At 36.1% G+C, this 12,796-nt stretch overlaps 1 non-coding gene across 1 annotated transcript; it reads right to left on the bottom strand.

Annotated features, from left to right (window-relative positions):
* Positions 1–308: 308 nt before the first annotated feature.
* LOC149943862 (U8 small nucleolar RNA) lies at positions 309–428 on the bottom strand. Its single transcript, XR_016481097.1, has one exon. It is a non-coding gene; the product is annotated as a U8 small nucleolar RNA (small nucleolar RNA).
* Positions 429–12,796: the final 12,368 nt, after the last annotated feature.

Raw genomic sequence — 12,796 nt, 5'->3', positions numbered from 1 at the left:
GATTAACTTGAAATGCGTAAATTAGGAATGTACTGGATAGACCCTAACCTCGGTGCAATCGACGTTGCCATAGAAAAAGTGTGGTCAATCTAGAAATGGTTCGCAGTAAAAACTTAATATCCGGAAGATAGTTAACTCTTCCCCCCTTCAAAAATTACATCAGGTCTGTATCTCATTGGTTTCCTAAATCTTACGTCTTCCAGAGTATATTTCCCTATTACGGCCGTGTATTTTAATTTAATATTATTAAATGTTTCCAATGTGCATCATCTATAGTCGCATCCGCACATGGGTGGTCATAGATGGGAATCAGAGCTAGTGCCTAAGAAGTTGCGGGTCCTAGAGCACTGTGGGATTTAAGTCATGCAAGCATCATTTCCCAACTCATCATTTCTTATCTACAGATAAGGATTATCCCATACTGTGACAATGAATGTAGGGTTTATCGGATAATTTAAGCGCGGTAGCGCAGGCTTAGATACTCTAAACTTACAAATTAAAATTGAATTAGTAACCTCGTGTGAATTTGTCGAATTATTAAATTGATCATATCTTGGTGGTTACCATTTATTCTATATTCGTCTGGAAAGGTTTGAGATCATTTATGTATGATATTGTTATGACTTGGGCCTAAAGTGGTGGTGCCTTGGGTATTAGCCTAGCTGATTATTATTATTACTAAATTCACCCTCAGATATTATTTAAAAATCCCTCGAATCGTTTGAAAACTCCTCACCTTGAGTCTTGTGACTCAGGCGTATCTTCAACGCTTCCCAAATACGCGGGATTTAGTAGCTCCACCCCTAAAATTCAAACCACTCTGTGGCCCTTTAAGTAACTCGCAACATCGTGTCGGATAGTTTTAGTAGTCACGGTAGACTTATTAATGTTATCTAAATTTAACACATTTGACAACAAGCGAACAGTTTAATTTAGGGTAAAAAGTGTACACCTTCGGATCCAGAACAAGCGAACAGTTTAATTTAGGGTAAAAAGTGTACACCTTTGGTTCCAGAACAAGCGAACAGTTTAATTTAGGGTAAAAAGTGTACACCTTTGGTTCCAGAACAAGCGAACAGTTTAATTTAGGGTAAAAGGGGTACACCTTTGGTTCCAAAACAAGCGAACAGTTTAATTTAGGGTAAAAAGTGTACACCTTTGGTTCTACAACAAGCGAACAGTTAAATTTAGGGTAAAAAGTGTACACCTTTTGTGCCACAACAATCGAACACTTAAATTTAGGGTAAAAAGTGTACACATTTTCTACCATAACAAGCGAACAGCTAAATTTAGGATAAAAATGTAAACCTTTTGTGCCAGAACAAGTCAAAAGTATATACATAATATCTTTTTAAATGTCAATCCATTTTTGAAAAAGCGAGGTTTCATCCGTCAATGGGAACACGACTCTTCAGGAGGTGTTTTAATGCCTGCACGCAATTATATCGCCTCTGTATCTTTAAAAAAAGAATTAAGCAAAAAATGTGAAAATAGATCGAAAGGGGGGGGGGTGTCAGGGTGAGGGGGGGGAGCGGTTATCAGAGTGTAGCGAGTCTCTTTTGATTTCTGGTTTTTTGATGGGACTTCGTCTCCTGAGCAGAATGGGCCAGGTAGACACTTTTTCAAGTCCGCAAACGACTTGATGAATGTACTCCGTTTTGCGAGGTGTTTCTCGACGCTCTGTCTCACTCCGCACCCCCTCCCTTGTCCCCCCCCCCCAAAAAAAAACAGGGCTGCCGGATGACTCGTCCGCTTCTTACCCGACGAAGATGAAATAGCCAAATTTCTCGCCCAAGTAAAATATTTCAACTTCAGTTTTTCGTAATTTTAGGACAGAAATTATAATCTTAAGGAAAGAATCCTTATTTATTATAAATTTTAAAATTCAGTTCCATAGTTATTTCGAAATATTTAAAAGTTTTCTAAAAGACTGATACTTCGTGGAGTTAAAAACACTTTATTTACAATAGAGGAATTAGGACCACGGTTCGAAAGTGTTTTTAGTCTTTTATAAAACTTTTAATTAACTCTTATTTATTTATGAAAACCATTAATTAAATTTAAAGATTTGAATTTTCTCATATTTTAATAAAAAATTAACTTTTACGGTAAAGTTAAAAAAATTATTCCCTATTTTTTTAAATAAAATTTAATAAACATTTTCCTCTACATTTTTTATAACAACAATTTTATTCTAAATTGTTTACAAATAAAACTTTATCTCTAATTTTTTTAAAACCCTAAATTTAGAGTAGTCAGAAGTCAACATTTATCGATGGATCTGTCTAAATAAAAATCGCCCAAATTTGTCGAAAAGCATCCAATCCGGCAGCCCTGCACGAAGTCAGAATTTGGTTTGTTTCGATTCCGTCCTTTTTTTCATCCCTGGTCTGCCCTTTGACCCCTGTTCTCCGCCTTTGGGCCTAGTTTGCTGCCACCGCGTCTTCTCTAATAGCTTAATTTATGGCTCCCCGGTTTTTTTGGTGGTTCCTTTATAGAGTGGGTCTAAAATTGGCAGACACCTGTAACACGCGATGGCCAGTTTTCTTCGAGAATAAGCCCACCTTGGATCTATTCTAAACGCGGCTTTAGTTAATTACAAACGCGTCTTGCGTCTGTCATTTCGCCGAGAGACACCGACACTTTTGGCGGTTGACGTGACTTAAAGTAGTGTTTAATTTAAATGGGTAATTATCCAGGCGGTGTTTTCATGAATAATGTACTCGCCGACTCAGCAGCGTTGCCAGACGTACGATAATTATCGTAAACGTCGATAATTTCTAATTTAAATGGGTAGTTAGCCAGACGGAGATTAAATGAATAATGTACTCGCCGACTCAGCAGCGTTGCCAGACGTACGATAATTATCGTACATGTCGATAATTTCTTAATTTAAATGGGTAATTATTCACGAGGGGTTCCGCTATGCAGCGTCGCCAGACGTACGATAATTATCGTAAACGTCGATAATTTCTAATTTAAATGGGTAGTAAGCCATGCGGACTTTAAATGGATAATGTACTTGCCGACTAAGTAGCATTTCCAGACGTACGATACTTATGGTTTAAGTCGATAATTTCATAATTTAAATGGGTAATTATTCACGAGGGGTTTGATGTATAATGTACTCGCGATGAAGCGTTGCCAGATGTACGATAATTATCGTAGACGCCGATAATTTATAATTTAAATGGATAATTATCCAGGCTATATCTTTGAATAGCGTTGATAGACGTACGATAATTATGGTACACATCGATAATTTGTAGCTAATGTTTGGTATATAGTACAATAATTTCAACGCTATTTTCGATAAATTTTCCGTTAGCGTAAAATAATGTACGAAAATTTTTGAATTTGCAGATAAACTATTAAAAACTCACTTTAATATCAGAACTTTTGTTTTAGTCAAAATTATTTTTGATGTTCTGGACTGGATTTAAATGTTATTAAATTTTTTAATTTCTCATATGTATATCTTCGCCAAAATTAAACATTAATATTCAGACAAAGCTTTTCGATAGGTTTTAGGTGTATATGATAATGTTTTCGGGAATTGATAAATGGCCTTGGTACGATAATTCGATTCTCAGGAGCGGGCAACACTGTCGTGGAGTACAAGGCTGATAATATACTCAATGTAGCCGGACGTGTCAAAAATTAATACACAGTATACAGTCTGTAGTGAAAAAACAATCCCATCTTATAACAAGACGGTCAAGCCCGTAATACTACCTCTCCTCGGAGGGGAGTTAGTTCATTCGCCACGCGTCGTCTTACAGTACTATAACTACACTTAATCAAAACTGTTATAACGGCGATACATTTTTAATAGAAAAATAAGAAAACGGGCCGAAAATTTAAAAATTGGATATGTTTTATATATTTCACTAATGTATTCTAAAATTTACGAGATTTTAATCCCGTTGCTGCTACATCGAAAATGTATTTGGTACTAGGTTGTTAATTCTGTTTGTAACAAAATAGTTTATTGTTCTTTAGACCAGGTTTTCACAACGACTTAAATTTTATCGAATACTTACTTAAACAATTATTAATTATCACAGCGATAGTGTAAAATTATTTAGAAATTACACAATTTTAAAGGTTTTTCTACGGAGAGGTAAAAAGCAAAAACCAAATTAACGGAAATGGCTAAATGATTAACTTCCAATTTGATGAATTCGTGTACGAAACGAGTCTAGGTGGCGCTGCGGTGCAATGCATTTCCGAGGTAGCGCCTACATGGTAATAGGTCTTCCATAAAATAGTTCTACGTGCTTTCACTGTTTTTCTACGTCACCCACCACCAATTTCGCTAAAACTAAACAAAAAGTTGGCTGTACTTTTTCCATTTTCCGGTAAGATTTCCCCAAAAATATTGCACGGAGCTCAGGTTAGGCTTAAGTTCAAACTGAATTTATTTTCGATACTAATTAAATGAATTATTATTACAAAACTCATATCAACTCTGTGAAAGTATTGTTAATGCTTAGATATTTACTTGCTAGTATTTCATGACAAACATTAATCTTTACTGTGGCTCTCAATGAAATGTTAAGCCTTAGTTCACAAAGCTATAAACTGTTAAACATCATCGAAACCGTACAAATTTTTTCGTTATTTTCAATATTTAAATCTTCTCCTTGTATGACTAGTTAAGTAAACGAAATACTTTTATACCTTAAATATTTGATAAAATAAATGTAACAATATCACTTGGATTAATTTTAATACGCCGTGTTTTGTAAATACTTACACTCGGTAGCAGACGACATACCTAACTCAAGAGTCAAGCGAGGGTAAAAACAATGAGTAATATATATATCACGTTGATTTAAATCATCCTTGCAAAAACAGTTTTCTTTCCCCCTCTTATCGTAACGAACATTTTATGGAAAGGTCTATTGCACTGTGTTACCATGAAAGATACACAAAGCATTGACAAATTATAATACATTTTAAATGTTAATTTTTTATTGCTTTTATTTCATTCGTTATAGCCTTCTTATACGCTAATACACTACGTACCTATCTAGTTTTCGACGACTATAGCCTTCTAATTCGCTATCTAGTTTTCAACGACCGCCAAAAGAGGGCGTAGCAATAGCTTTCGGCCGCAAGTAGATTTGTTTTTTTTTTGGGGGCAAAACATACATAGCTTTTATTCAAAGAACGGTAAATACGCTGCGTTAAATCTGTTAAATTATACAAATGGTTACAGATATTTACAATAAATTACATAATTATTAAATAAGTGAAATAATTGAAAAGAAATAAATATTTTTTAATTTTTTTTTAATACAACAAAACGGGATTATGCCCCTAATACCTACATACTACACTTTCAAAGTAAGGTTTAGTTATGCAAATATTTATAGTTATTTATCAGAATTTACATAATAGAAAAACAAATGATAAAATAACGTTATTTAGTCTCGAACTAGCCAGGAGCAAAACGTGGACTGTGCATCATGATAGTTTGAAGATACCAAATGAATATAGGATGGTAAGATAATATTTTTTAAAATCACAATCTTCCATTACTAATACAGTTTCCGATAAGCCACTTGACGCATTTATTGTACTAATTTGTTTGTAGTAAGGTTTCTTGTGTTTATTTACGCTTTCTGGGTCGGAAAAACCGCAAATGAATGTATGCATTTTTTTTAATTTATTAAATTGCCCACAGAAAACTCAAAAAAAATCTTTTGGGAAAAATAGAAAATTTGTAGTGGATATATAGGATTTTTATAGGAGATAAATAGTGTTGTAAGTCGGAAATTTTCCGGAAAATGACCGAGGCCTTTTTTACGGAAAACTTTCCGTATTTTTCCGAAAAAAATTAAAAAAGTTTTAATTCCATGATTAGTCTAATATATTGTTGGCAAATTTAAATAAAACGGAATTTTCACCTCATTAATTCGAATCTGAAAGTATGTATGTTTACTGATATTAGACATTTTATATCGATAAAAAGTTAAAAACATTAAAAACCCTTAAAAAGCCATTTTTGTTTCAATTTTTTATTTTTCCGATTGGCGGAAAATTTCCCGGAAACTTTTCCGCATTTTATTTTTCCGGAAAATTAACAACACTAGAGATAAACAATTTTAATGATGACGTATCGTGTCTATTGCATAGTATTTTAAATATTAGTTTAGTAAGAAGTAATTTCAATGTGAACCAGCTACAATTGCTTCCAGCCCCCCTTTTAGACTTTTTAGTGCCCCTCTTCCACCAAAAGACACAACGGCACTCATCAAGGCAACGTTCCCATTTCCAAATAAGAGTTGAGCTGGTAAAAGAAAGCGACATCGCTGCGGGCCTTCATTTTTCTAAATCCTCCGCGGTTCCCACAACCCCCAAATTCCTAGAAACATCGAGAGCGCGGGACGTAGACGTGATACGTACATAATTCCAATTTTGTACCGTTTGTATTGTTCTTTATAAGATTTTGGCCCTCGCGCATCGATTGAATGAAAGTCCGGGCGAGAGTGTTTTCTCGGAAAAGCCCCTAATAAGTCATCGGCGGGTCCAGGTTTGACCCTCGTCTGACCTTCCAATCAGGGCGGTACTCTTTGTAGCGCTCCCCTCGGCCGCGTTCATTTTGATTAAACGTAAAGCACAGCTGGTTTTCTCGCAATAACACCAGTTTCCAAGTTCCATTCAGAGAAATGCTAGAAACGATTGCCTGTTTTTTTTTAAATCCGTCTTTTGTGTTATCTTAAAGATGGCGCCTCGAGCGTTTAGCGGAGGACGTCTAGCGGCGGCTCGGGTAGTTAATAAAAAGGGCGGGGCATATTCTCTTAAAAGCTTCGCAATCAAAACGGCTCTAGTGGCCCCCCTTTCCAGCAAATCCTTCGAAGCGCGGCTATTATGATCCGTTCGGGGGACCGTTTCATCATTTTCGGCCCGACTGATTCCTCGTAGACATTATGACAAGTAGTTAACCCTGACTTGTTTTGCTTCGTTCTTTTCCATCGCCTTCGTGGTCTCGCCTGTATCTCGCGGATCGTTTATTTTTACGAGTTTCTGACGCTTATATATATTTTTTTTTATATTATCTTTGAAATTTAATTGTTGTTGAATCGCGGTAGTGATGGTGTCAAATTTAATTGCTCTTTGTTAACTCTGCCTTTTAAAATGTCATTTAATCATTTTCACTCGTAATTATTGTCATTTTCCATTATGGGAAGGTGTTATCGAGGCTCGTGATTGTACTCGCCCATTTTGTTTCTTGAAGGTTCATTGCCGATTGTATTTGTATTTTAAAATGGTGCGCTGTTTAGTTAGGTATGCCAGAGGGATTTAAAAAATGTGAAGGTCATTTTGGGAAATTTCTTTCAGTATCTTGACCCAAAGGGTTAATGTCACGAATTGTAAAATTAGCGCAAAACCAATTTTCGTAGTAGAATCTCTATATTGTAAACATAAATTATATTCTGATTATTACGACACCCTGAAATGCTTTAAGGGAGTTTATCGATAAGTATGTCTTGTTTTTAACATAACCAGAGCAAATAACTCCTAGCAGTTGTTAAACCTGTGAAAAAGGTATTTCAACATAAACACCCTTTTAATTGGATTTAATTTTATGTATTGATTAAACCAGAGCAAATAACTCCTAGCAGTTGTTAAACCTGTGAAAAAGGTGTTTCAACATAAACACCCTTTTAATTGGATTTAATTTTATGTATTGATTAAATTTTTAATCGTGATAATTAGGAGAATGAATTACATTATCCTTATGATGTGTGTTATGGGAAATATCACGTAATTTTACTTTAGAAAATGATTAAAACAATTGTCATGAAATTAATGACGATATTATTAATTTGTCTTTCTCGTGTAACGAATTTATTTATAAATTAATTCATTATGATTAGTTTGTTAATTGGAAAATTGGGAGTTTTCATAAAAAATCCGAAGTCACTGATTTCTAAGACGATTTTGGTAATTGGGGAACGTCAGAGTGTCAGTAGTCTCATAAGTACATATGGAGAAGTGTCCCATTAATTCTTGAACAAAACCAACGGAACACATCAGCAGTTTTAACACCCACGAAAATTTGGAAACGCCTGTAAGTATTAAATCATTTACTCGAGTACCTGTTGGAAAATATTTCAGGTATAGGTCGAATTCAATTAAATGTCTAGATCCCAAAATTAGATGTACGTTAGTTGGACTACTTTTTTCCGTTGTATCTTATAACTTTTATTCGAATTTAATCACATCTAAGACGTGTTTGACGTTTCGATATTATTTCGCATTTTCAATATTCGGCAGTAACCGATTGAATGCGATGATTGCCTTCGCGATATATAATTTAAGTCCATTTTAAAGCAATTCTCGACCCTTTGAAATTGAATAAAATCATAAAGAAAAGGCCGAGTTTGTGTTCCATCAAATAGAAAGATACTAGAATTTAAATTTCGATTTGTATCAATTTTCTTCGGCAGACAACCTTCGTAATCACCTCAACAAACGTAATCGCCAGTTCAAAAGTTTCCAGTTTAGAATGCGTATCTTCTTCGGTAGGCCCGTAACCCTGAAACTTTCGGAGCTATCATGTTGTGATATATGGTGGTCCCCCCCTATGGCAGTTTATTTTCGTAAAACCTATTTAGTTCACGGACGTTTAAATCCCTCAACCAATGGTACATGGTTTTGTTGCATTTCTTTTTATCTCGCGTTTGGACTGAACGCGTCAATTACCGTATATGCCGTGATTTTTTTCGCGTGTGTTGTATTGAAGACGCGAAGTGAATGCTGTGTCTAGTACCTTCTGCGTTTTTGCAAAATGGGGTTTTCATCTGTAGTATTTTTCCGCTTGCATGATCTCCATTAACGTTTCCCTTTCTGTTCTTTTTTTTCTTTTTCTCATCTGCTGAAAATGCTATAATTTTGTTGCTGAGTCAAGGACATCTCTTGATTTTTTTGCTGTATGTTGTACGTTCAAATTAAGGTTATCTTTACTTTCGTTGCTCTTTTGTCCGAAATATTTTTGCTTCGTTTTTTATGCCAATTGTATAATAGACGTTTGGTAGCTTGTTTTTAGGAGACGGTTTGCTGGGGCTCTTGGCAGATAGAAGTTCGCTTGTCGTGGTTTATCTACATTTTGGAAGATGGCGGTTGGAAAAATACTGGAATTACTACTGCTACTACTAAATGGGTCGGAGTGTGCAATAACTGGTGGCTTTACCGGGGAGTCGGGGTCCGGCTCTTGTAACCCATAAGGGTGGTGGCGCACTGGGATATGTTAGCTTCGATCAAATGGTCCTATTTCTATCTCCGACTTCGGTCAGGTTTGGGCTGGATACTGAGCTTCGGCTCAGGCTAACGGAGAGGGTCCGTGCAAACTGGCCACCTCGGCGGATTGGGTAGTCTGCTGTGGGGTGGCGGGCCTCCATATGCGGGCACGGCGGTCCTGTTTCCCGGACTTTTGGAACAACACCGGATCTCTGGTGCCGGTTGTGCCGGGTTACTTGGACTGCTGTGTGCCCATCGTTCCCCTTTAGGAGTTCTCTCCAGGGTTTGACTCCTTACTTGTGTAGGTAGGGTGTCGTCTGGAGTTGCTACAGCTTGCGCTCTTACTCCCACTGCTGTGTGCGAAGTGGGAATTGGTCCACCCATTGCTTCACCTTCTGCTGGGTTGAGTGGCTCGCGTCAAAGGTGCGACCATCAGTAGTAGGGTACTACCCATGCTGGATTTGTCACCTGTCCGGGCTAGGTGGACGCTGGCGTAGTTCACTATGATGATAGGCCTCCGGTGGTATGGTCTTTGTTACTAGGTACACCGGGCCATGAATTCTGACACACTGCAGGTGGAATTAGGTTGTGACTTTATTTGTAAAAGTCACAAGCAAGCTAATTTCCTTAAATGATATAATAATCAGCTAGGCTAATACCTTAGGCCTAAGTCATCGAGCGACTTTTAAAGCCATTAACTCAGGTGGCCGGGTTACAATGCGTAGGAGGGTGGTGGCAAGCCTTGCAAGTCACGCGAGCCAACAGGTCCCTCCACTAACTATTAGCGTTAACCTCAACAAACAAACAAACCCGAACAAAATTGTGTTGGTTATTGTTTTCAGTTGTCTTCCTGCTAATAACAGAATGATCTCTTTAGGGTACAGAGGACGTAAAGGTGGTGCGTTGAACAACCAAATGCTCAGGTTGTTCATGTCGTAATTTTGTTGTTGAGGTAATAGTAAGTGTAGGGAGCTGTTGGCTCGCGTGGCATAAAGGGCTGGTCACCACCCTAATACGCGTTGTAACCCGGCCACCTGATTTAAAGGCATTAAAAATTGCTAGATAACTTGGGTCTAGGGGTGGTGACTTGGGTATTAGCCTAGCTGATTATTATATCTGAAGATAAACAGCTGGCTAGTTCGAGTTCATCTTTTATGTACAGCCCGAAGAGCAATCTGATGTCAAATTGCTGCTAATTCATTATCGCAAGTAACCGACCTGAGCTGCTATAATTCTTTTGACCAGATTCAGTTATCCAAACAATTATCTGACTGATACATTTAGTATACACTCTTAGAAAAATTGGTGTTATGTAACCGGAAAAAGGGTTTTTTACCGATGTAACTTATTTTCAACCCGTAAAGGTGTTATGTATGGCCCTTGTTTTGAGGTTTCATTTGGCACGGCCAGGGGTTCAATTATCTTCCATTTAAGGTTTTTATCGAAACATGGTTGTTAATAATAAATCAAATACTGGAAATATTAACATGAAATTTTTGTATAACCATTTTCGGAAGTCCTCTATCCATTTAAATGGTTTTTAACCAATTTCAGGGTGGTGACCATTCCCCTTTAAGGGTCAAATGGAAACTTGATTAAGATCTATATTAAACTTCAACAATAAATAGCATTAAGTTGTTGAGATGCCCAAAGGTTCAAATATTAAATATTTGAAGATCTAGAATAAACCCATAATTGGTCAACAAACACCCCCTTCCGCGGTCAACAAACACCCTACGTGGTCAACAAACACCCCCTTCCGCGGTCAACAAACACCCTACGTGGTCAACAAACACCCTACGCGGTCAAACGAAAACCCTACATGGTCAAACAAAAACCCTACGTGTTTTAAAAAAACTCTACCTGGTCCAAATAAAACCCTTTGTAGCCAAGATAAAACCCGAAGGTTATATGCTAAACCCAAAGGATAAAAATAAAACCCGAAGGTTATATGCTAAACCCAAAGGATAAAAATAAAACCCTAAGGTTGTATAAACAACCTCTTCTATGACTAAAAACTCATTAAAGTTCTACAAAGAACCCGGGAGTTCTAGGAAAAACCCTCCAAACACCCTTTTTTCTAAGAGTGTATATACATAATATTGTGAAAAGCAAATTGAAATAAACAGTAATACAAATTTATTCCTGGGATATGTATGGATAAAGACGAGGCATCTGAAATCTGTTCAAATTCTGTCGGTCAGTTCACAATGAAACCAGATTAGTTTCGGGTTAGCACTATCTAGTTTGCATTTTAATTCATAACTGATATCTGATCATGTCTGAGTGTAAAAGCAGATAACCTGATATCTGATCTAACTTAAATATTTTCTAGTTACCATAGAATCAGTATGACGTACTACGTAAAGGAAACTTATGAAATCTAATGATGAAACTAGCTCTAAAATGCCATGTTCTCCCCTTGAATTTATTTATGGTACTATATTTGGTAAACAAATATTTGTTTAATGTGCTTTCAACTATACTTCCGTCATAGAGAAATGCCTTTACAGACTGTTTTGTTACTAGACTTTTCTCGCAAATTCACAATGCACTTGTCACTCAAATACGTGAGGTAGAAAATTTATAATTTTTCCGTATAATATTCGAGTCAGTGCGAAGTTTTATTTTCTACCATAAATAGATGAATTCGATTATTTCTGCTACTTCCTTGAAGTAATTAAGGTACTTGAATTAGTTTCCGATTCTACATTCTACCTCGCAAATAATATACTAGGAGACAAAATGTTTTTGCATGTTTGTTTGTCTACATCGCAAATAATATACTATGTTTGTATGTTTATTCTGATGCGATAACATACCTTTTTGCGGTATTTTCGGTGTAATGTTGTATCGTACTTTTTGAAAAACATTGAAGTGTTAATAGACACATATTTTTATTTGAAATATAATAATAAGCTTAATTTTGAACTAGGATCAAAGTGTAAAACTTTTATTAAGACTAGGGATGCACCGATATAGGTACAGCTATTCGTGGCCAATAATATCGGCCGATATTAACCAAGCTATCGATAATAACAGTAGTATATATGGTAAAATCATTGTAAAATATGGTTCAGTAAGCTGACATACCATTTTATTATAATTTTCCGTTAAAAAAAGTTTACAGCAAGAGCATATACTAATATATTTCATTTCATTTTACTTGATACATATTTTCTATCACAAATTGAATATCGAATTTTTTTATTTGTTTACACTCGTAACCCCTTGTCTAAAAAACTTACTGAAGTCTGGCATACGTGGTGCGTCCAATCAAATAAAATATTACTATTAATTAGTTAATCGACAATTTTCTCATTACTAAATGTTTTTTCTGAAAATATTTTTCTAATACCGGTATCGGCTTCGCTTAGGCCGATATTGGCCGATAACGATATTAGAAAAATAGGCCGATATATAAATAAGACGCGATTGAAATACAGTGACGTGTTTGGACAATAGTCCTTGTCGCTAAGTCCATTCGTGGTATTATTGGTATTAATTAGCCCGGAATTGAAGCAACCGGTAGGTGTCGCTAAAT

Source organism: Leiobunum rupestre, chromosome 5 (assembly GCF_980474605.1).
Source record: "Leiobunum rupestre chromosome 5, qqLeiRupe1.1.hap1, whole genome shotgun sequence".
Classification (NCBI taxonomy): domain Eukaryota; kingdom Metazoa; phylum Arthropoda; class Arachnida; order Opiliones; family Sclerosomatidae; genus Leiobunum; species Leiobunum rupestre.
Note: the sequence above shows the minus strand (reverse complement) of the source record. Positions and strands in the feature narration are given on the sequence as shown.